The sequence below is a fragment of the Protopterus annectens genome, chromosome 9.part0 (assembly GCF_019279795.1).
Source record: "Protopterus annectens isolate FY-2018-M chromosome 9.part0, PAN1.0, whole genome shotgun sequence".
Taxonomy (NCBI): domain Eukaryota; kingdom Metazoa; phylum Chordata; order Ceratodontiformes; family Protopteridae; genus Protopterus; species Protopterus annectens.
This window is the reverse complement of record NC_056743.1, coordinates 130656473-130678658: the sequence shown is the minus strand read 5'-3', so window position 1 is coordinate 130678658 and position 22186 is coordinate 130656473. Positions and strand designations below refer to the sequence as shown.

General features: G+C 37.8%; 1 protein-coding gene across 4 annotated transcripts in view; it reads left to right on the top strand.

The window, feature by feature from the left end:
* The window catches only part of SLC1A2 (solute carrier family 1 member 2), a 472492-nt gene that overhangs the window by 121596 nt on the left and 328710 nt on the right, over positions 1-22186 (top strand). The gene's annotated exons all lie outside the window — the stretch shown is intronic.

The following is a 22186-nucleotide window of genomic DNA, read 5'->3' as shown; positions in this document are numbered from 1 at the left end:
TGCACACACATTACTAGATGTGTACTAAATAATATGCCACTTTAAGGTGTGCTGGTAAAAACAAGCATTACCTAATGCTGCTGTACTGATTAGTTTTTCACTATGTTCGCTGTTGCTTTTAGTACCAGGACATGTGAAATGGGGATACTGATTAATAATATATTTTCTTTGTAAATCCATTCTTTCATTGCCTATTTGAGATTCTTATTCTTCCCATGATTACATGATACAGCACAAAAGATGTGATTATTTTTTTTCACCATAACATTTTCTGTTTCCCAAGAAACTACAGCCTCTGTTGTAATTTTATGATCACTCTGAGTGAATCTCTGTCTACTCATTTATCTCTGTGAAATTTCATACCCATCTTTTGATGTCTTCTTCAGAAAACAGGATACAGTGAATATGGCTCAGTATCTGACCCCGCCCCTGTTCTTTTAATTTTTTTTGTACTGCATAAATGCTTGTTTTATTACTCTCCACCATTGCACATAGTGTACGTGTGTCATATCTGTAGCATATTATTTACCAGTGAAGTAATTTCAGCTTGTGCCTTCTGCTTGAATCTGTCAAATATTAATGACAATGGGTGGTGTCATACGTTGATGTAAATGTCAGTCCAATAACTGGATCTTGGTCAAATTGGGCCCTAGGCAAGGTACTTGATCAATCGTCCCCCACAACACCCCCTCCAGCAGCACTCCTCCCCCAGTCATTCCAGTGTCCTGTTACTCTGCTATTTGTCCCTAGTTGCCATAAACACTGTTCAAACCCGTCCGTGTACATCCTATTACTCTGTTTTGTCCCTAGTTACCATAAACACTGTTCAAACCCGTCCGTGTACATCCTATTACTCTGTTTGTCCCTAGTTACCATAAACACAGTTCAAACCCGTCCGTGTACATACTATTACTCTGTTTGTCCCTAGTTACTAGTTACCATAAACACTGTTCAAACCTGTCAGTGTACATCCTGTTACTCTGATTGTCCCTAGTTACCATAAACACTGTTCAAACCCGTCCGTGTACATCCTATTACTCTGTTTGTCTCTAGTTACCATAAACACTGTTCAAACAAGTCAGTGTACATCCTATTACTCTGTTTGCCCCTAGTTACCATAAACACTGTTCAAACCCGTCAGTGTACATACTATTACTCTGTTTTTCCCTAGTTACTAGTTACCATAAACACTGTTCAAGCCCGTCCGTGTACATACTATTACTCTGTTTGTCCCTAGTTACCATAAACACTGTTCTAGCCTGTCCGTGTACATCCTATTACTCTGTTTGTCCCTAGTTACCATAAACACTGTTCAAACCCATCAGTGTACATCCTGTTACTCTGTTTGTCCCTAGTTACCATAAACACTGTTCAAACCCGTCAGTGTATATCCTATTACTCTGTTTGTCCCTAGTTAGTAGTTACCATAAACACTGTTCAAGCCTGTCAGTGTACATACTATTACTCTGTTTGTCCCTAGTTACCATAAACACTGTTCTATTTGTCCCAGTTACCATAAACACTGTTCAAACCCGTCAGTGTACATCCTGTTACTCTGTTTGTCCCTAGTTACCATAAACACTGTTCTAGCCCGTCCATGTACATCCTATTACTCTGTTTGTCCCAGTTACCATAAACACTGTTCAAACCCGTCAGTGTACATCATATTACTCTGTTTGTCCCTAGTTAGTAGTTACCATAAACACTGTTCAAACCCATCAGTGTACATCCTATTACTGTTTGTCCAGTTACCATAAACACTGTTCAAACCCGTCAGTGTACATCTTGTTACTCTGTTTGTCCCTAGTTACCATAAACACTGTTCAAACCCGTCACTGTACATACTATTACTCTGTTTGTCCAGTTACCATAAGCACTGTTCAAACCCGTCAGTCTACATCCTATTACTCTGTTTGTCCCAGTTACCATAAACACTGTTCAAACCCGTCCGTGTACATCCTGTTACTCTGTTTGTCCCTAGTTACCATAAACACTGTTCTAGCCCATTCGTGTACATACTATTTTCTTCTTTACTTCTGCAATGATTAGAGATGCTTAAAACTTTTTATTTCAGATTTTATAGCGCAAACTTTGATAGACATTTGCTAAACAAAACGGTAGTCTCACAATGAAAACAGACTTGGCATGAGCAACAAGCTAGAACTGTACTCTGTGTGCATTCTTAAATGAGAAATGCAATGCATGCGGTGTACATTTCTAAAGTCAAAATGCAAGTTTTGTGGCAGTGGGCCCCCCCATACCAACTGGTCCTAAATGACTGCCTAGGTTGCCTAGTACTGAATCCAGCTGTGGTCAGTTTGCATTAGTTTTATCCAGCTATTTACACATAAACAGAAATAATTACATAATGGCAGGGAATGTGACGACATTCTTCAGAAATGTAATCCGCAGAGTAATGCTTAGTGGAACATTACTGGATCTGGTGCTTGTAAACCTGATTAAAATTATAAAAGTTGGTGCACAAGGCCATGCAAACTATCTATATGCCACCTATAGACCATGGGCCATCATGTAGTTTGTTTAGACACACAACAGATATTAAGAAAGCAAAGGTCCAGTATGTACAGACATTTGTAAGCTTTGTAAATGTTTAGTTGATTTAATAGCTGAATTGAAGATGACTGCACCGTTAAAGGAGACCAGTATGAGCTTGTCATCTACCCCTGCCAAAACAGTAAATGACAGTAAAAGGAAAATGTAATTTGCTGTCTTTAAAGAGTAAATGGGCTGATGGAAGATACTCTAGTTCTACGCTAAGTACTGTATTTGACTGTTGGGGAAAAAGAGAGAAGTAAAATGAATAAGTGGCGGAAAGGCACAGTATGGATTAAACAACTTCAAAAGTACTAAAAATAATAATGATCAGATGAAAATACTTCCAAAAAGAGCAAAAAAAGTTGTTCTAATCCTGTATCACAATGTAGAGCAGAAAAACACCTTTATTAATGATCCATGAGTAAAATAACAAAAATAAGGAACAAGTGTAGTGTGTGAAAAGCATACAGAGGTTGTACAGTGGGCAGGAAAGAATAAATGATCTCTGATAAAAGAGAATACATACTGGCATAACAGATGTTGAAATAAGCAGCCAATGAGGTGGTGAGATTAAATATTTTTTGTGAGAAGTGGTTTGTGGATAGATAAAAAAAAATATTTCTAGTGGACATGGTATGATAGGTATGTGAGTGGGCTTGGGGTGGGGGTCAGGCATTTAAAGTGCAAAACAAAGGTAGTCTTAATTTTTTTTTAATTTCTCCAAGTCTTTTGGTTGGGTTTCTCATACCATGACAGGAATGGACTCCATTCCTAAGTCAAAGTACGATTAATGTTCATGAAACTAGTATTGTTTCAATCTTTGATATCGGCCAAAAGTGCTCTTCGCAGCACCTGCAATGTGCCCAATAATGACTCTTTCTGCAATTCATATGGGGTTATATGGATTGGTAACGTATCTAAATATGATTGTAGATTCTTTTTTATAAGACCCATTTTCCCTACCACTGTTAGAACTGTCTGGGAATCTTTCTTCAACATTGCTCTCTTTTCTGCCTGTAGATCCTGATATTTTATGACTGTGTCTCTCTACGCAGGACACTGTAGCCACTGGGTGTGGTGATTTCAATGAGCAGTGCTACTTTAGTCTTCTTTTCTTGGACCACTATATCTGTTTTTCTAGCAATCTATCTTTTGAACTGTTGGTAATGGGTGACCCCATGTGATATAAACTTCATTCTTTTCTATGATGCTTTGTGGCTCATGTTTCCAGAGTATCTTCAGCCCCTTCAATACCATAATGTCTACACAATCCCCAGTGCAACAGTCTCGCCACATTATTATGCCTTTCAGTATACAGTCCTTCTGCCATTAGTGTTTCACAACCAGCAACTAGGTGTGTGGCTGTTTCCAATTTGGTTTTACAAAACCTACATTTGTCTGTTTCTCCCACATGTTCAATGGACTATGTAAACCAATGTGTGCGTAACTCACGGTCTTGGGCCACCAATATTAAGCTTTCATCTCTTGGTTTGAATTTGCCTCTCCTTAACCATTCCTGCATTCGTTCCTGATCAACATGAGGTTCTTCTAGAAGTTTTTTTGTACTTGCAACTGTATTTATGTATCTTCCACATTTCTTGCCTTCTCATCTGGTCCTTCACCTTATATGCTTTCTTTTGTTTTTTGGCACATTCAGTTGCTGCCTAATTTTTATCTACTTCTGGTTTTATTCATTTCCTGCTTGATGCCAATATGCTTCTGCTAGATTAAGCAGATAAGTAATCTTAAATTTATTCTGCTCGTGTTTAGTCTCCTTATATAGTCTTACTGGTAAGAATATCTGAATGTTTCTCTAAATCTGTGATATATTTGCTTACATTTGCTAAGATTACAGGGTCGATCAAATGAGTTAGACACTTTATCTGTCAGGCCCATGCAGAAGACCCATGCATCTAATTTTCTAGTAACTGTAGTTAATTCAAAACAAATCAAAAGACCAGAGGATAGCTTTCTAAATAATTCAAAACAAATGGCTGTTCACTGCAGAAGAACATATAAATGCAATCATGCACTGTTCCAAATAAAAAAATCATACAGCAAACAAAATTACTAGTAGTTGTGAAGAGACAAAGTTGTGGCTTTTTTTTTTTTTTTTTTTAAGGAGGAAAGTACATATATGAGTTTTATAATGAGAACATTAGCACAGCAATACGATGTTCATGCAATGTCCCTGTGAGACGTAGAGCAGTAGTGGCAGTCTGTAGTGCTTCAGTCTGTGATATACGTCTGCCATCAGTTTAACAAATACAGTAGAATTGCCAGAGCACTGACACAAGACATTGAGAAAGAAGGAAATGTCTTAGTCTGATATCAGAAGTAGACATTAGGCAACAAAATTGAATCCCTTTCAACATACAGGAGATTACAAGACCCAGCAGAGAATTATTTATAGGAAGTCATTTAGAATCAGTCTGAGCATTTTCACACAATAAGTGACCGAGGAATAAGCAAGTTCAGAGCTGTATGTAGAGTGCTGGTTCATTAGGGGGACATCTCATTGTACAACAAGGAAAACTATGAAGCATTATATTTACAGGCATTGGCAGACCAGAAGTGATATAGTCAATAAATGATTTAGGGATAGGAAGTAAGTCATTGTAAAATGACTGATGTTTAACAGATGACTTTGGCTACATGATTACATATGCAGTTCAACAGTGGTGGTTAGATAATTTCTCCATAACATTTAAAAAAATATTTGTTAAGTAATGTTGGGTATGAAGCAAACATGAAGATCTTGTATATTTTGCAAATGATTGGCAGGAAAGAAGGCAAGAGAGTTGTACAACTGAAGAAGAGCATAAGGTCATAGAAGGTATACTTCCTCTGACCTGCCATAAACTAGGGCACAGATAAATTCAGTTTGATGAAAGACCAGTTATAAATGACGTTGACACAACTGCTTGGAGAACATATAGGTAAATATTGTATGTAAAGGCATCACAAGCAGAAGAATGGATGCACTGCAGCTTACCTAATGCTTCTTGTAAAGTCTGTCATTTAATATAGTGTACAATTCCGGACATCAACTAAGTATATGGATAGATGCAGAGTAAAATCATTATAAAGCAGTAGTCAAAATGTACTGTCTGACTCTGATGTCTCTATGAATGGGTGCATAGAAGTTGACAGATGTTCCATAAATAGACAACCAATAATAACGAAGATATGTAAGTGTACCTTTGTACTTCTTTATTTTCTATTGATCGGGTAGGTGGGCTAATCCATTTGCGTCCTTTTTAGCTAAAATCCATGTATACATCAAGATACATTAATGACAATGATTCAGAGAGGCCTCTTGGACTGTGCAAATCCACTCGTCTCAACTTGTATTCATATTAAGAGTGCAGAGTGACAAAGTTCCCTACAAAAAATGCTTTAAAGGTGCAACAACAATGAGTTTTGGAATTTGTTGTATTTGTTTAAGTTTTAATGTCAGGAGTCACAGGATTCTTCTTGTACTTCTGATATGTACACCATCTGACAATCATTTGCAATTCAGTTGGGTTGGATTGCGCATCTAGGGTTATAACCACTCTAATGGTGGTTCACCTACTGTATACCTATCAACATATAGCACTGTAGTTGAAATTGGCATCTGTTTGTGGTTGTTTATCCATGGAGGTGGAATATACATAATAAGGAGGTGGGGGCTGCACTCCCTTCATCAGGTGTAGTAAGGCATGCCCTGTGGAGTTGAAATGGATATAATAAGGGGGTGTGGGACTGCAGTCCCTTCATCGGGAGGTGTAAGGAGTGCCCCTATAGGTTCATAGGTGTGTACTAGGCTAATGGCCCTGGGGCCTTTACAAAGCTAGCCATAGAATTACCCTGGCATAGTGCCACCCGACCTTGGTTCCCAATGCCTCTGTCGAGTAGAGCCACTAGAGTTATCCCCAGGGTGAATTTTCTATTTCCCATCCACTCATCAAGATTTCTCTTGAAGAAACGTCAGCAAGGTGCTCTGCTTGACATGTATGGGAAGTCCTATTCCATAACATGGGCAGTCTCTGGGTTATGAAACTGTCCCTCCAGTATGTTCTGCTGATTGTGGTAATGAGGTTGAGGTCTCTGGAGCATGTGGTGCGGAGGGATTGGGATTTCTTTAGATGTAATATTTCTAACAGAGCTGGGTCAGACATGGCTTTGTAAGTCAAGCAGAGACTCCCTCTAAGTAGGCGACATGAGACAGAGAATAGTTGGAGTTGTTCGAGTCTGTCCATATAGGACAAGTATTTAAGGCCTAGGATCCTCTTTGTGAGGTACTTTTGCAGCTTCTCCAGTTGTTGCAGGTGTCTAGTGAGGTACATGCCAAATGGGGCATTGTACTCTGGCCTAATGAGGGAAGAGTAGAGGGAGACAATTACCTCTTTCTTCCTGGATGCAAAACCCTTAGTAATGAGATGTGCCACACAGAAGGACTTTCTGACCACAGTTGCAATGTGGTGCTCAAAAGAGAGTTTGATGTCAACCTGTGTTCCCAGATCTCTTATAATGCCTTCTGTGTTCAGTGGACTACCATTGATGTGGTAATTCATGGGACGTGGGTTTTTCCCAAAGGGGATGACGATTCAGTTTTTAGCATTGAGCTTAAGGCCATGGTTCTGACACCAGTCGTTGGTCTCAGCATGGCCATTCTGTAGGATGTCAACATCACTTGGGGAGTTAATAGCTGTCAACTTGCAATAGTCTACAAACTTTGTCAGCCAGAGTCCCTTCGTGTTGGCCTGGACTTCAGAGAAGTAGATAGCAAACAGGAGAGGACTTGGGACCGAACCCTGTGGGTTTCCACTCGTGATTAGTCAGCAGTCTGACTTGGAGTCAGCTACTTTAACACTGTGAGTTCTATATGTGAGCCTTTTGCAACCCACCTAGTGATATAGGGGTTGATGCCTGGCATAGTGAGTTTTTCTATGATTCCTGAGTGGGGAATGGTATCGAACATCTTGGCCAGATCAAGGTAGGCTGTATGAACCACCTTGCCTTTATTCACAGCTCTGGTGACTGACTGTGAGAAGTCGACCAAGTTGAGCAGGCATGATCTACCCTTCACAAAACCAAACTGTGTGGGATCTAGAGTTTGGAGATTCCCTATATCCTTGTTTATTAGGTCCATGATGATGTGTTCCATAGCTTTGCATATCAGACTCATCAGGCTAATGGGGCAATAGTTTCCAGGGTCTGTAGTCACTTCTCCTTTGTGGAGAGGGATGTCTGTAGCAGTGTGTCATTCGGTAGGGACAAAGCCTGAGGTGAGGCTGTCATTGAATGGCAACACTCTGTAGTTAATGTAGAACACAGCCAGGGATATTGTCAGGTCCCATAGAAGCTGTATTCTTGGCCTTGGACAATGCTGTTTTAACCTGTGCAGCAGTAATACTTGGTGCCTGACAATCTACTAGTATTGTGATTGGTCCTTGGGTGGGGGGGTGGGGGTTAAAGTTGGCACTGAATCTGTCAGCCAGTATATTGGCAGTATTTGTTGGCTCAGTATAGGAGGTACCATTATGCAGCATCTCAGAGCAAATCTGGATATTGCTGTGGAGATTCTTTACATAACTATAGAAGGTCTTGTGGTTGTCTTCACTGTCTGCTGCAATTCTGTTTTCATAGCTAGCTTTAGAGGAGTTAATGAAGGATCTCAACTTTTTGTTGAGGCTGATAAGGGAGTTTTTCCAGTTTTGGGACTTCACTTTATTATTCCGAATCAGTTTTCTCCTTCTGTTGTAGAGTTTGTTTATGGCCGGGGACCACCAGATTGGCATCCTGTTTTTGGAGGAGAGCATCTTGGGGTGTGGGGCTACAGTCCCTTCGTCCTGGAGGTGGAATGTATATAATAAAGTGGATGTGGGGCTGCAGTCCCTTCATCAGGAGGTGTAAAGAGTGCCCCCATGGAAATGCATTTGTCTCTTGTCTTAGCTTAGAAGTAGTCATACTGAGAGTATATTATATTTGTGAAAGCTGCAGAGAAGAAATGCATTATGAAAAGCAAACGGCACTACAAAAGCATGAGCTATACCCAGATTATTCACTGTTAGCCCTATGCTCCCTTCTATAGGGCTTCTGTCTGCGTTACTTTCCCTCCATATAAATCTATTTATTTCAGCATCATCAGCTAAGTTCCAAACATGCTTTGATTCTTGGGAAAAACTGTGGAGGGTGGAACTTGCACATTGCCATATCTCAAAACAGTGAGACTAGGAATGTCAAAGCAGGAATGTTGCAAGTTTCCTGTTGCTATTTTCCTATATATTACTGACTGCATTGTAAACTTATACAAGACATCGGAGATGAGATCTATCTGCATTCTTCTTCATCTCTGTATTTGTGCAATGGGGCTTTCAGCACACTGAGAGATGCATGGGGGGCTAATCTACTGAAAAAATGCTTTTCCATATTTTGCAACTTTGAGTGTGTCATTGTTTTAAGACTGTGACCTCCCAAGGCTTTATCCCTTTTCCTTAGATTCATCTCTTGTCACCTAATCAACACACTTCCAATCACAATAAACCCCTGAGAAGCAGCTGTGGCAGGCTGATCTCAGTGTTTGCAGCCCATGTGGTTGAAGTATCTGTATTAGATACACTATTAAACAATGGGTATCGTTGACTTGATATGATCAGTCTTGTGAGTGTTAATTAAAGTTTACATCAATTAATATTAACGTAATCATACATAGATTAGAGCTATAGATATAAATAATGAGCACTCCCACCCGCACTTACTCAGTCATGGTATTGTAAGTCAAAAACTAAAATCAGTAAGTGCCTTACATGTCTAGGTGTGTAAAAATAAATGTTTACTTCATAATCAATACGCATTACTGTAGTTATGAGCTGGCATTCTTTTTTATATATGCAAACATTTTTTGAAGAGGACTTCATTTTAGGTGTGTGTTGATCACATTTTACACAGCTGTGTTATCTAGCCAGATTACTGGAGATAACACACACACAGATAAGACCATCATATATGAAGCACAGTAGCAGCCATGGATATGCTCGCTTTGGAAAACAGATTCCTAATGTAAGTAAAGATAGGGATTAGTCAAGAAAAATGGAGAGAGGATCAGGTGGTTCCTGTGTGGTACTTTTAGTTTTAAAATGCAGTGCTGATAAGTCCTTACTTCTCTACAAATGTAAGTTCCCATGGAAGTAAGCTGCTAAAGGGGGAGGGGGTAGTATGAAACTATATAATATATATTCTTCCTTCTCATTCTATGGATAAACATTCATATGAGCTGTTAAAGCATTTGATAGAAAGGAAGTCGTGCCCAGCCTTATATCCCATAAATCAATTGGCATGCCATTCTGAGAAACACTTGAGTGGTGGGAAATTGTCATTCATTAGCAGAGGGCTGAAGACATTAAAATGGATGCCATTGCTGCCCTGTGTTCCCCTGTATAAGTGAAAGGCTATATTTTGATCCTGGCAATGCCATAATTTAGTTTTGTCTCTGGGTATGTTTGCTAGATGAAGTTCTGTGTAGCCCCTTATGTTCAGTAGCACAACATTATCGTATTAAATAAGCTGTACCTACAGAAACCTGTGCATTCTACATGTGCTATAACAACAAATTATAATTTGTTTCATTCGGCACTTCCCCATATTACCTGTTTTTGATAAATTTGAAGTGGTTAGGTACTTTTCCATTATGCATGCTGTGATTTCTTGTACTTTGATGTTAATAACAGTTGTATAATTTTCTGTTCCCTATGTGATGCCCCTACACTGATCGGGTAATCAGGAAGCCTCAATCCTCACCACTGACAACAGTGAGGTACGTACATACTGGGGAGATGACAAGTACGTACACAGTAAAGTGCAATTTCCCTTAAGAGCACACAGAGATCACAGCCAGTCTGGGGCTGGTTTCTCCCTCACTCCAGATCCCCAGTAAGCCTCCCCACTGACACAGCTATAGGGTTGAGATCTTAATCGAGTGGCCAAGCTAAGATTTCTAGCACCCTCTGTCCAACCATTGTTTTGTGTCCCTGTCCAAGTACCTGACACACACACACTTTGAGATTTGATTGATATACAAACACACACACACCTGGGAAAAGCTTGCACAGGTTTACTAGCTATGCCTGCTTTTGCCCAGACTATAAGGTAGTTCCAGCTGCCACCAGCCACCCTTATCAGTTACTCTAGGCCTTTAACAAAGGGTGTCCAGTCCTACTGTGTAATGTTGTTAATAATCTAAATGATTGTTTTGACCAAGCTCCAGGCTGTTAAGGGTAGCCCTTACAATGTCACCAACTACCATGCACATATTCTAAGAGCTTAAATGTGTCTCACAAATAGCCACAAAGATAGGTGTAAATATATTTAATAATAAATAATAAAAGAACAAGACAATACTCTGTACACAAACAGCTACTTCAGAGTTCATAATCACAGGAAATATTTAAAACAACACTGCAGGACAGTCTCACATAAATACAGAAAACATCTAAACTAATCTTTACCATATTCCTAACGATATCTAAAAGAGATACTATGCCCTAAATCTTACTTGCAGAGCAAGTGCAGATGGTGATGGTGAGTGGATGTTCTTGCTAGGTCCAAGACAAAATATAAAATGCACAGTCTCTCTCTCTCTCTATCAGAGAGTTCATAAAGCAGTATCTCATTTTACTGCTGGGTTAGTCTGGATGACATCACTTTTTGTCACCTGACTTCAGTTATTATCATTTATAATTTACATTTGTTTACAGGGTAATTGTCTGACTGGGCAAGAAGCCCATTTTCAGAGGAGACCGGAGGAGGAAAGCTCCAGTACATACAACATAGTAATACAGCATTAAAAAGATGATATCTTACTTATACAAAATCTCTTACCACAGCTTCTAAGAAGTAAATGCATCATATACAGTAAAAAATAGATTTTAAGGAAATAAAATGTATCATAGTACAAATAGCTAGCACTATTGATCATTGCACATGCATTTCTTTTTGTGAGGAACAAATGACTGAGGAGGTACCAAATGAGTAGGAAGTATCAGGCTTCCGGGCTAAAACATAAACTAATAGAATTTAACATCCCCGAGTTAAAAATACATAGCTCTCAGATGTTTGCAGATCTTGGAAGTTGTAAAACAATAGAACACTTGCATTTTAAATCTAGTAATTACTTTTCCTCCCAGACAATACAAAAACTTCTAGCTCTAGACATTGTGTCTGCTTCTGCTTTGAAACAGAGATAACATCTCTTGTTTATGGCCCAGCTATAAAGTAACTTAAGCTAAAGTATTCTTAAGTTTTGCAAGTTAATATTCTGTTCCATCAGGGAATGATGTGCTTACATTATTGAAGCTCAGTACATAACATACAGTTCTGTATAATATCAATATTCACAAATAGCGTAGAATTATTTACCAAATTTTAGATAGCTGGGCTGGAAGTGTGACACCCTACATGTGTGCTGCTACACCATGAGAAGCCATTCTGCTCCATGCATTGAATCTTTTGTGATCTGTACTATATTTCTCTATCTCCATTAGTTTGATCTTTAATGTTCGGTGGATTCAGAGGCAGTACTGACTCTGGCTCTGCAATCTTTAGTCCCAGTAAAGATTTGTTTTTCATTTTATAGCAGAGTATAGCTTTGTGTCCTGTAAACCACATGGATCTGATGACTGTCATAAAGTGACTTAAGATGGTCCGTCACCTGTCTACTATAGTCACATCTATAAGATATAGGCTGCAGCAGCAACTCTAGAAGCCCTGGCCCTCCACCATTAAATATGCAGTGACTGTTGACACTGTAGCATTTTGAAGAACATATAGGTTTGATATCTATCCTGTGACATAACTACATATTGTTTGCATTATTCTCTCCCTTACCATGATCATATGATTTGTAAACTGTAAAATATGAATTTCCATGTTCCTCCTTGAGCAAACTAGATAATTAATGGCTCTGTTTTTTTCCTGATCTTTTATCATATAAAACCAGTGTTGGAATTTTCCATTATCTTTGCTGACAGAAAGAAAGAATTGCACATGCATATGAAATTACAAAAGAAAACACTGCACATGCTGTGTTAAAAGCTATTTCTGTAGTTGACCTCTGAGGCATATGGCCCACGTAGTACAAGTTGTACTGTAACAGGACCACGTTTATCTGAGCAGACATGCCCACCTGCACCTTCAGTTCTGCTCTCATTTGGTGTTATGTGAAGACTCCTTTAGAGGAATGCTTAGTCATTTACTTAATACTTTAATTAACTTTTCATTCTTTACAAAACGGTAAATCCTACTCAAAGGTGAGAGAGTTCTCATTGCAGTAGTTAACAACTCAACAGCAACTCAGCAAACTTGGATATTTTTCAAACATGCACATCTTTTGCTTCAGATGTTGTAAACGTATTTTTCAGGGAATTGGTAAATGAATTTTAATGAGATCCTTAAGTAGAGATTACTTCATTTTTTACATGTTAATTAAACACCAACTATTTTGACACTGCAGCACCTCACCTCCTTGTGTGAATGCACTCCTTTCACTACGCCTCCTTTTTCACTAAGCATAAATCAGCAGCTTTCTTTGCAGTCTGATACCTTGTTAAGCAATATTGGACTTGGATTGTGCAACCCTTTACCCAGGAAACATTGGAAGTACAGTTTTTCATAGAATTTGTTCATTCAAAGATTATGAAATACAAATGTCTTAATCTCTGCAGTACTACAATTGACACACCTACTTTTTGTTGAAAATGTAACAAAAGGTTCATCTGTTTTCTTGCCCATATTTTGTACAAATTATTATTATAGTAGTTTAACACTCAATTGCTATAATTAGTATAGCAGCATTCTTGACAGCAGTTTGCAGATATTTCCCTCTGTAGCTATTTATTACACATGTAATGCTAATGAAATATACTGTAACAAGACTGGCAGAAGAAGATTCGGCAGCAGGTTTTTGACAGATTTGCTCAACTGGATAGCTCACACTGATACTTTTAATGGCTTCCTATATGTTGACCTGAATTATTCTACAGTGAGAAGTGATTCGGTTAGGATTTTGGTCCCTGTTCCAAAAGACTTGCTTTAAGTGTACCACTTACACTGAGAGCACATGTTAATCCATTCCTTGCAGTAAGCTTGTTTATAGAGAGACCTTACACTGAAGTAAGTCACTTAAACTGAGAGCGGCTCTTCTGGAACCTGGCCCTGTTATGTTAAAAATGTTCATTGAAAACAACACAAAAACCTGAAGTATGTGTTCTTTCATTGAGACAAGACACCCCCAACCTTCCACCACCTTACTTTTGTTATATCAAAAGGTGCACAGTTGCACAATAGTGAGGGTAAAGGAAATGGTAAAAAAAAACAGGCTACTTCTGCCAAAATCTCAAACACTATTCATGAAGCAAAGCCTGTAACCCAAAAAATGCAAAACAGACTAAAAAAGATCAGTAACAATCCCATTAAGCCATATTAAATAAAAACATGCAAGTTCAATCACATGGAAAACACATAAAGTTAGCAGTCAGCTAAATACTACAGCAAAAAAACTACTGCAAAACTGAAAACTCAGAGATTTAATTTTGAAAAAAAGAAAGCATCAGAGAGTATCTCTAAAAAATGATAAACAATTAAGCTGCGGTGGTGGCGCTGCGGTAGCGTTGTCGCCTCACAGTAAGACGTTATAATGTTTGATTCTCAGCTAAAGCGTCTTCTGTGTGGAGACATGCATGAATGGGCGTACTTTCATTGAAGGCTATGTGTCAGGGCTGGCAACTCTGTACGTAAAATTCTACCGCCAATCATTAGCGGACCGGAGTTCCACTGTGGTGACCCCTAACCGGGAAAAGCCAAAAGATACAACAACTCTTGATAAAAAATTTAATAAAATATAACAAAGTCAAACAATTAAGTCTAAGAAAACCATTCCAATTTCATACATATAAGTTATATGCACATAATGCTAGATGCAGTTGAAAATACATGATTGCTCATCTTTGAGCAGAACTTACAAATATAAGGAAGTTCACGGTTTGGTGTTTGGGGAGTAAAAGAAGTTCTGTGCTTCTGGAGGTAGAACACGAGGCATGGATGTACCTTAAGGTCATTGTGTAAGTCAACTAATAGCAGTAGTAATACATACAAGATTCTGACATTACATGAAAATGGGGGATCTCCAGATCCATGTGTTCATCTGATGTAGTTTCACCCTCTGTAGAACTTAAAACCAAATTTCACAATTTGTCAACTTATCCTAACCAACGCATATGCAGTATTTTTACAAAGTGTCTTTATGATTTGAAACTTATATTCTTATTATTTATTCTTGACCATCAGTAGCCGTACCTACATAGTCATAGCAATCACTGGGTAGAATAAACTGACGCCAGTACAAAATTATATACATATGTAAATGTGCTAATTTCAATTCATATGCTGGTATGGAAATTAAATGTTTTAATATATGTTGTCAAGCTATTTGGCAGTCCATGAATGTAGTGATCAGTGTAATGGTAAGACGTTCAGAGGTGGAAGGCTGAAAGCTACCATAAATGGAGAAATTACATTGCAATACTGAAAAGAATAACCATAGTGGACAGAAGCAAGGGTAGGGAGAGAATCTTAGGCCTGCAATGTTGTGTGTTCTTTCAATACCATTTAACAACTATTAACATGGGCAAAAACAGAAACACAGACAAGCCATCTGGATCTGTCTACCCCATTTAATATTACTGGAGGAACTGAAACAGATGGGAAGACTATGTACCAGCTAGCATGTGTGTTAGTCAAAGCAGCTACTGTTGTCTAAAGTTACACTTTTTAACTATATACGTTTTAGATGCTATCAATTTGCAAGACGTGTCTAAATGTTATAATTTCTGCAAAGACAGACTATTAGAGCTACGTGTCAAAGGTCATGTAATTGCAAAGCAAAGTTATGGCTGCAGCTAAAATAGAGCATTTTCAGATAGATTGTTCTGTACCAAAGTTAAGGTAGGTCTGAACAGATTTTTTTGATGGGAATGCAGTCACTTTATTGGTCACTTTAATGAATAATTATTTCATAGTCCCTATACAGGGTGCTGTCATAGTATATGTAATGAACATCATTACTGTAAACTTTTGTTCTGTTATTTCATCTCTAACTGTATTGTAAATATTTTTTCTGTTACTGATTTGAATTTTATATGCAATATCATAGCTGAAAAGGGCCTAGCGACCAGTCCACCTACCTGGCTATCAAAATGTAATAAATAAGTAGAAATTTCTCTTTTCCTCAACATGTAAACACATTGGAGCTGACTGTAATAGTTTTAGTGCACTGAACATGGGTGGTGTGGTTGGTTTTACACTTCCATATTAAATACCTGTGTTTTGCTGTGAGAATTTAATGAATCACACTTCTTTAAGTCACATATTAATGAAGCTGTTTTTGCAGGTATGCAGGTTTTTTCCTGACTTTTCCCTATTATATGTGCTGTCATTCTAGTTGCCACAAGTGTAGCATCCTACACCCTATCTATTTTGCAATCTGTTGTGCAACAGCATACTTAGAAATCTACAGAACATTGAGGACTTCTTTGAATGGTAAAGAAACTCGTACAAAATTCACTTGGGATATTTCTGGCCTTCAGTATACCTACCTCTTTCATAATGGCTATCAACTGCATGCTAGTTATTTCAGAATGTACATTCTGGCCTGGGGACCAAATGTGCACTTTATTTGCTTACTGGCTGCATTATACGACAAACGCACTCTCTCTTATAACTCTGGCATATCTAAAAGTAAGATAAGATGAAACTAAGCAAATATTTTGTCAGGATTTTGTATCCTTCCAATATTTATGCAATAAAATGTACATTTCTAACATCCATTTTATTTATTTCCAGTAATGAATTATCACTGGAGACAACACAATAGCCATATTGGCCTGTATAATGAATGAAAATGCCCAGGATGAATTTGTATGTTGTAATGATTTACACCTCATTCACTTGGAAATAAATATTTTTAGAACACTGGCATGAAGCTGAAAGTGTGAAAGCAGCATACTATTTCTATACTTCCTGAATTTTCACACCATTTCAACCAGATGCCAACACTTGTGAAGTGTGCCTTTTTAAACTGAGAAATCTGTTTTTTTTATTTATAGGATCGGACACTGACTTCCTAAGTACAGAAGTTATATACTTACTAGATTCAATAAAGGTGACCTTGTTGCCTGTTCCACAAGCTGTTTAGTAGCAATGCAGCAATCATTATACATATACAAACGCATATATATATATATATATATATATATATATATATATATATATATATATATATATAGGCTTTATTGCAGAAATCATTGTGTACCTCATTTATTGTGCAATCTTGATGAGTGGAGACTATAACTATGATGTCTACATATCTATAACTGTTTGCTCCGTGTGTGTATCCTATAAGCACCTATGCAGATTATCAATCCATCTGTCTAATCTATTTGTATCAGATCTGTCTAAATCTGTCTTTTCTGTGTCTGTCTTGCTATCAGTATTGGTGCAGCTCTGAGAGTCAGCAAATTATATCTGGGTTTTCTCTATATGTGTTTGTAAAACCAGCCTTAGCATTGTAACAGCTGAAAGGAACACATGCGTTAGATTTTGATTCCAAGTTATTGAAAATGTTTGTTTCTCACACCCTGTTATGAGGATGCCATAAGAAAACTGGCAAAATGTACTCTCCCATAAGAGGTAAACCATTTGTGGAAGACATAACACCACAGCAATCCTACCAAATGTCAGCCATTTTAGTTTCCCATCATAGAAAACTGGTATTCCATGCTTGAACAGTCTGTGAGTGATCTGATGATTTATACAAATTACCTAGAAAGCTTGCTTTAATTGCAATTCCTTCTATCAAATTCTCATTCCTTGACTGCACACGGGATAGGAATGAATAATTCTCTGCATGTTACTCATTAATGTAGGACAGTCTGCATTGTCTGTATCCACTTTCAGCACTGCTTGCTTCAACAGTGGTAACAACAGCTAAAAACCTTACTGACACCTCTGAAGTAGATATGAAGACTGTTACAAAAAGGAGATAGTGTAAGCTTAGTATTTCAGGGTGCTAGAAATGAGCACACCTACACCTACACACACACCATTGCTGATTCCAGATGACTTAATTTGGTACTCCCTTGAAAAAACAGGAGACACAGCAATCTGTATGGCTACATGTATACAAGTGTGTGTGTATGTATATATGTGTATGGGTTCATTGTGTATTATCAAACAGATGGTTCATTGCAGGATGCCAATATTTGTTTTGGAGGATCACTTCACAGTGAGGAGTGGATTTTGCCCCTTATATAATTAGCTGGGGGTTGGGAACAAGCGGGGTATGACCCCCACATAAAATGTTTCTTTTCCTTACTTTTTTGATTTGACTGCCATTTATTTGTGGTCAAGCTGGCGTTTGCCAATGTAGTGGATCAGCAATGTTATGAAATATAATCACACACACACACACACACATGTGTATATATATATATATATATATATATATATATATATATATATATATATATATATAAAACAGGTTTACACTGCCAGGTGGCTAGCCCTGCCTTGGTAGTTATTCCACACTATACACTTGTGTGCACACACACACACCCCTATGGCCAACTTAGAGTGTCCAATCTACCTACAGCATGCCTTTGGAATGTGGGAGGAATTTGGAGTACCCAGAGGAAACCCACACGAAGAATGGAAGGTCATGCAGATTCCACACAGAAGGCACTTCAACCGAGAATCAAACCAAGGAGCCTCTTTCTGTGAGATGACCATGCTATCTACTGTACCACTATGCCACCCTTATAGATATATGTATATTTATGAATGCAGTTGTATTTGTCACTGGGTGGAATCACTGAGACAGGAATTTGTGGATGGATTTGAGGATGTTCGGTCTTTAGAGGAGATAGAAGGTGGCTAAATGATGGGTTTTAATGATGATTATCAATTTGAAATGTAAAACAGTGTGTGACTGGAGGGGTATGTTTGCATGAGAGATAGACTGTTTCAGTTCAACCTTGTTACAAACTGAAGTATGCTAAATGTTAAAGTAAGAATATGTGTTTAATGCAGACTACAGTTAAGACACATTATGAGAGGATAGTACAGGTAGTCATGGTTATAGCCAATGTATTGTCTAGACAATCTGTAGTAGCTTATGCTATAGGAGAAAGTTTTGCTTAAAAACTGATTTGGAGATATTTTCAGCATACCTTAACTTGATCCTTCAGTTCAGTTCAGTAGTGAGAGAATGTTTCATATGTGGATTCCGCTTTGTATGCAAGCATATGAAGAGCAATTCATACTGCAACAGTAACTGAAATAGGGTTAAGCTGACCTGTTCCAGGATGGCAGTGTGTGTGCACTGAAATGTGATACGAGTTAAATGTTCTGCTGCCCTGAAAAACTTTATTGTACATTTAAATTCATATTTTTTATAAGTTGCAAAATGTTTTCATTGGAACTGAGTACATGTTTAAAGAGTATTAGAGTGAATTAAGCGTCAAGTTTTAACTGACTATTTGAAAGGCACATTCACGTAAAATAATTTTACTTCTGGCAGGATCTTTTTGTATTCTGAGCTGCTAAAGCTGAGATTAGATAAAAATAAACATTTGAACTAGATTTCCTTGCATCTTTAACATTACAGAGCTATAGGTTATTAAGTAGCTTGTAGTAATAAGAGTGGACCAGAATGAATGTTTGGTTATATACCATTACTAAAAGAAAATGTATTAAATACAAATGCAAGGATGTACACGTGCATTAACAGCATCACTTAACAAAAAGACATAATTGAAATACTTATAAAGTAGTTACATGGTCAATATCCATGAAAAAAGTCTGTATTGGCAGATTAAGAATAAATAAAATGTAATACTATTGCACACTGTTGTGTGATATACTGTGTAAAGTGAAATTTAAATACATATGTAGGTAAACTCATAATGAACAGAGGTAGGATATTTAAATTTGTGGACATGAGAATTAAATTCACAGGTAGGTAAGCTCATAACAAACTGAGGTAGGGCATTCAATAATGTGGCCATAGGAAGGAAAATCTTTTGAGAAGCACTTGAGACTTGAGTGGGGACATTACTGTGAGATGGTTATATGAAGAGAAGTCAGTGTATGAGTGGAAAGTATGAAATGGAGTGATAAACAAAGGAAGAGACAGTATTTCATAAAAAAAATAGTTTGAAGACTGAAGAAAGAGAAGATGGCTGCCATTTCAGCCACTGCTAGGAGAGTTGTTGGTCTTAGAATTGTGCATCTATGTTCTTTGGTTCTGTAGAGGGTTGTGCAATAGTGTTCATTGGTTCATTTAACAGTTGTGTTCATTGGTTCATTTGATGACTGTGCAATAATGTTCATTGGCTCTGAAGGTGTACATTGGCATTCAAGTTTCAAGGCCTGGAGCATGAAATTGGCAGGTCCTGCAAATGTTTACTTATGGAAGACAGACGCACTTTAGAATATAGCCACCCACTTATCAAATGTCAGGATCATAATGCATTTTGCAGTGGTGACTTTTTTATCAGGGGGCAGCAAGTAGGATATTTTCATAGTGGGTTCCTAGTGAGCTGTTACTTTTGTTGTATAGTTTGTCTAGATGGCAACAAAGATAGGTTTGGGATCATCTTGGAAATGTAGGTATTTGAACTGGCTGGCCGAATGGAGATGTCTTCCCTCTGTTAAAACAGCCAAGGTGCTGAGGACAGGGGTAAGATATATAGGACTGTGCTGAACAGTGGAAGATCTTTAAATTTCAGTCAGGAAGCAGTTGCCTTAATTGAAGTGTAATCTGGGATGAGGTATTTGGATAAAAGCTATTTGTTAGAAATGAATTTATTACATGTTTAGACAACTATATTGTCTGCATAGGATATGACGGGGATTCTGAGATATGAAATACTGGAAGAATTTATAAATGTTGATATAGAAGTTTGGATGTGACTGCTAATGTGCATGGCGGTAGGAACAGAGATGTGTGCTAGACGGTTCCCAGGAGATTTGGCTTTTTTATGCTTTTTTTGGTAGATACTAAACCTGAGCTTAACTAAAAGGCTAAGAAGTGATGCTTTTGATGTTACAGGGATCTGTAGGTATGCATTTGGAGGATAACTACCCTAAGTGTATAATGCTACTGCAATTTCTTTAACACAAAGTAAGTTGACTCATTTTAATGTGTCAGGTATAGGATCACTAGCAATAAATATAGCAAATTTTGAAGTGGGTGGGTGAGAAATGTGAAGGCCAATCCCCAACTGTTGCATGAAACAGTCCTATTATGCATGGGCACTACAAGAGAAGACCAAAATATGGTTTATTTGTAGTCTGCAAAGCACCAGGGAAGGCATGTGTAACAATGTCATTTTATATGCAGGAAGGTATCTAATTACTTATAATTTGCAAATAGCTGAGGGAATACTTAATCAATTAACAAAGTAACATTGTATCAGTCTAAGAATGGGGATCATTTTCAGAAGCACCATTTTTTTTCATTTTTTTGAAGAGGTCATCCATTTCTATGGAATATCAGCACACACAAACTAGAACATTCTCTGGGGGGTTTGCATAGTAAACTGGGCTTGTAATTGTTGACAAGAGAGTTACAGCAGCCAGTAAATGACCCTTGCCTTCAGTATCTCTGAAGCTGGGACAGTGTTATTGTAACTAATAATGTTATTACACAACTGGTGATATTCCAATATTCATCAGCTTTATTACAACACAGCCTTACCTAGGTGAAATGCATTATGCACCATAAATCGGTGTCAGGGTAGGGAGCAACTGTACAACTAAGAAAAAAAACCTTTGTAGTATCTAACTAAGGAAGAATTTTTTTTTTTTTTTTTTTTTGTGGCATGTGGAAAAGTGACAGATTCAATCACATTAAACTATTGGGAATGGAGCATGGCATATGTATTCTACAGTGGCTTAAGAGGCAACATTTTTTATCTACGATGGTGGAGGTAATTAGATAACTTTTTATTATGTTTATTCTAGAAAGATGGCTTAATTCATATATTAATGTAAAAATATATACATATTTTGTGAGAGAAAGGGCAGATATAGCTTCCCCATGAATGATTGACAGCTAACTACCATAACACTGACAGGTTGTTTGCAAATGGCAGAGAGGAGCAATTGCCTGTAAACCAAATGGAAAACTGATAAAAAGATTTTCAGTGAGGGAAGCACCCATGTTCCTGCCCTCCTGACTCCATGGTTACAGAACTGTAAACAAAAGAAACAACTGGCAGCACCAACAGTGACCTTCTATTTTCAGTACAAATAGTATTTTCAGGAAATTGTTAGCATTGTTTGGAAGGGAATGGGGGCTTAATTCATGGAAAAAACGACATCAGCTGATAAGGAAATTATGTAGGTGTGTGTTTGTGTGTATGTAAACTCAAAATGTCTAAGCCTATAATATCAAATAAATAAAGCCTATTTTATATGGGGGGGTTCTGTGCTGCCCACACTCCCTGCAACCTATATTGGCAAACTCTAGCATCGTACAACAGTGAAGAAAGGGAAAATTATGCGTTTTTAGTTTTTTGAGTTTTAGATA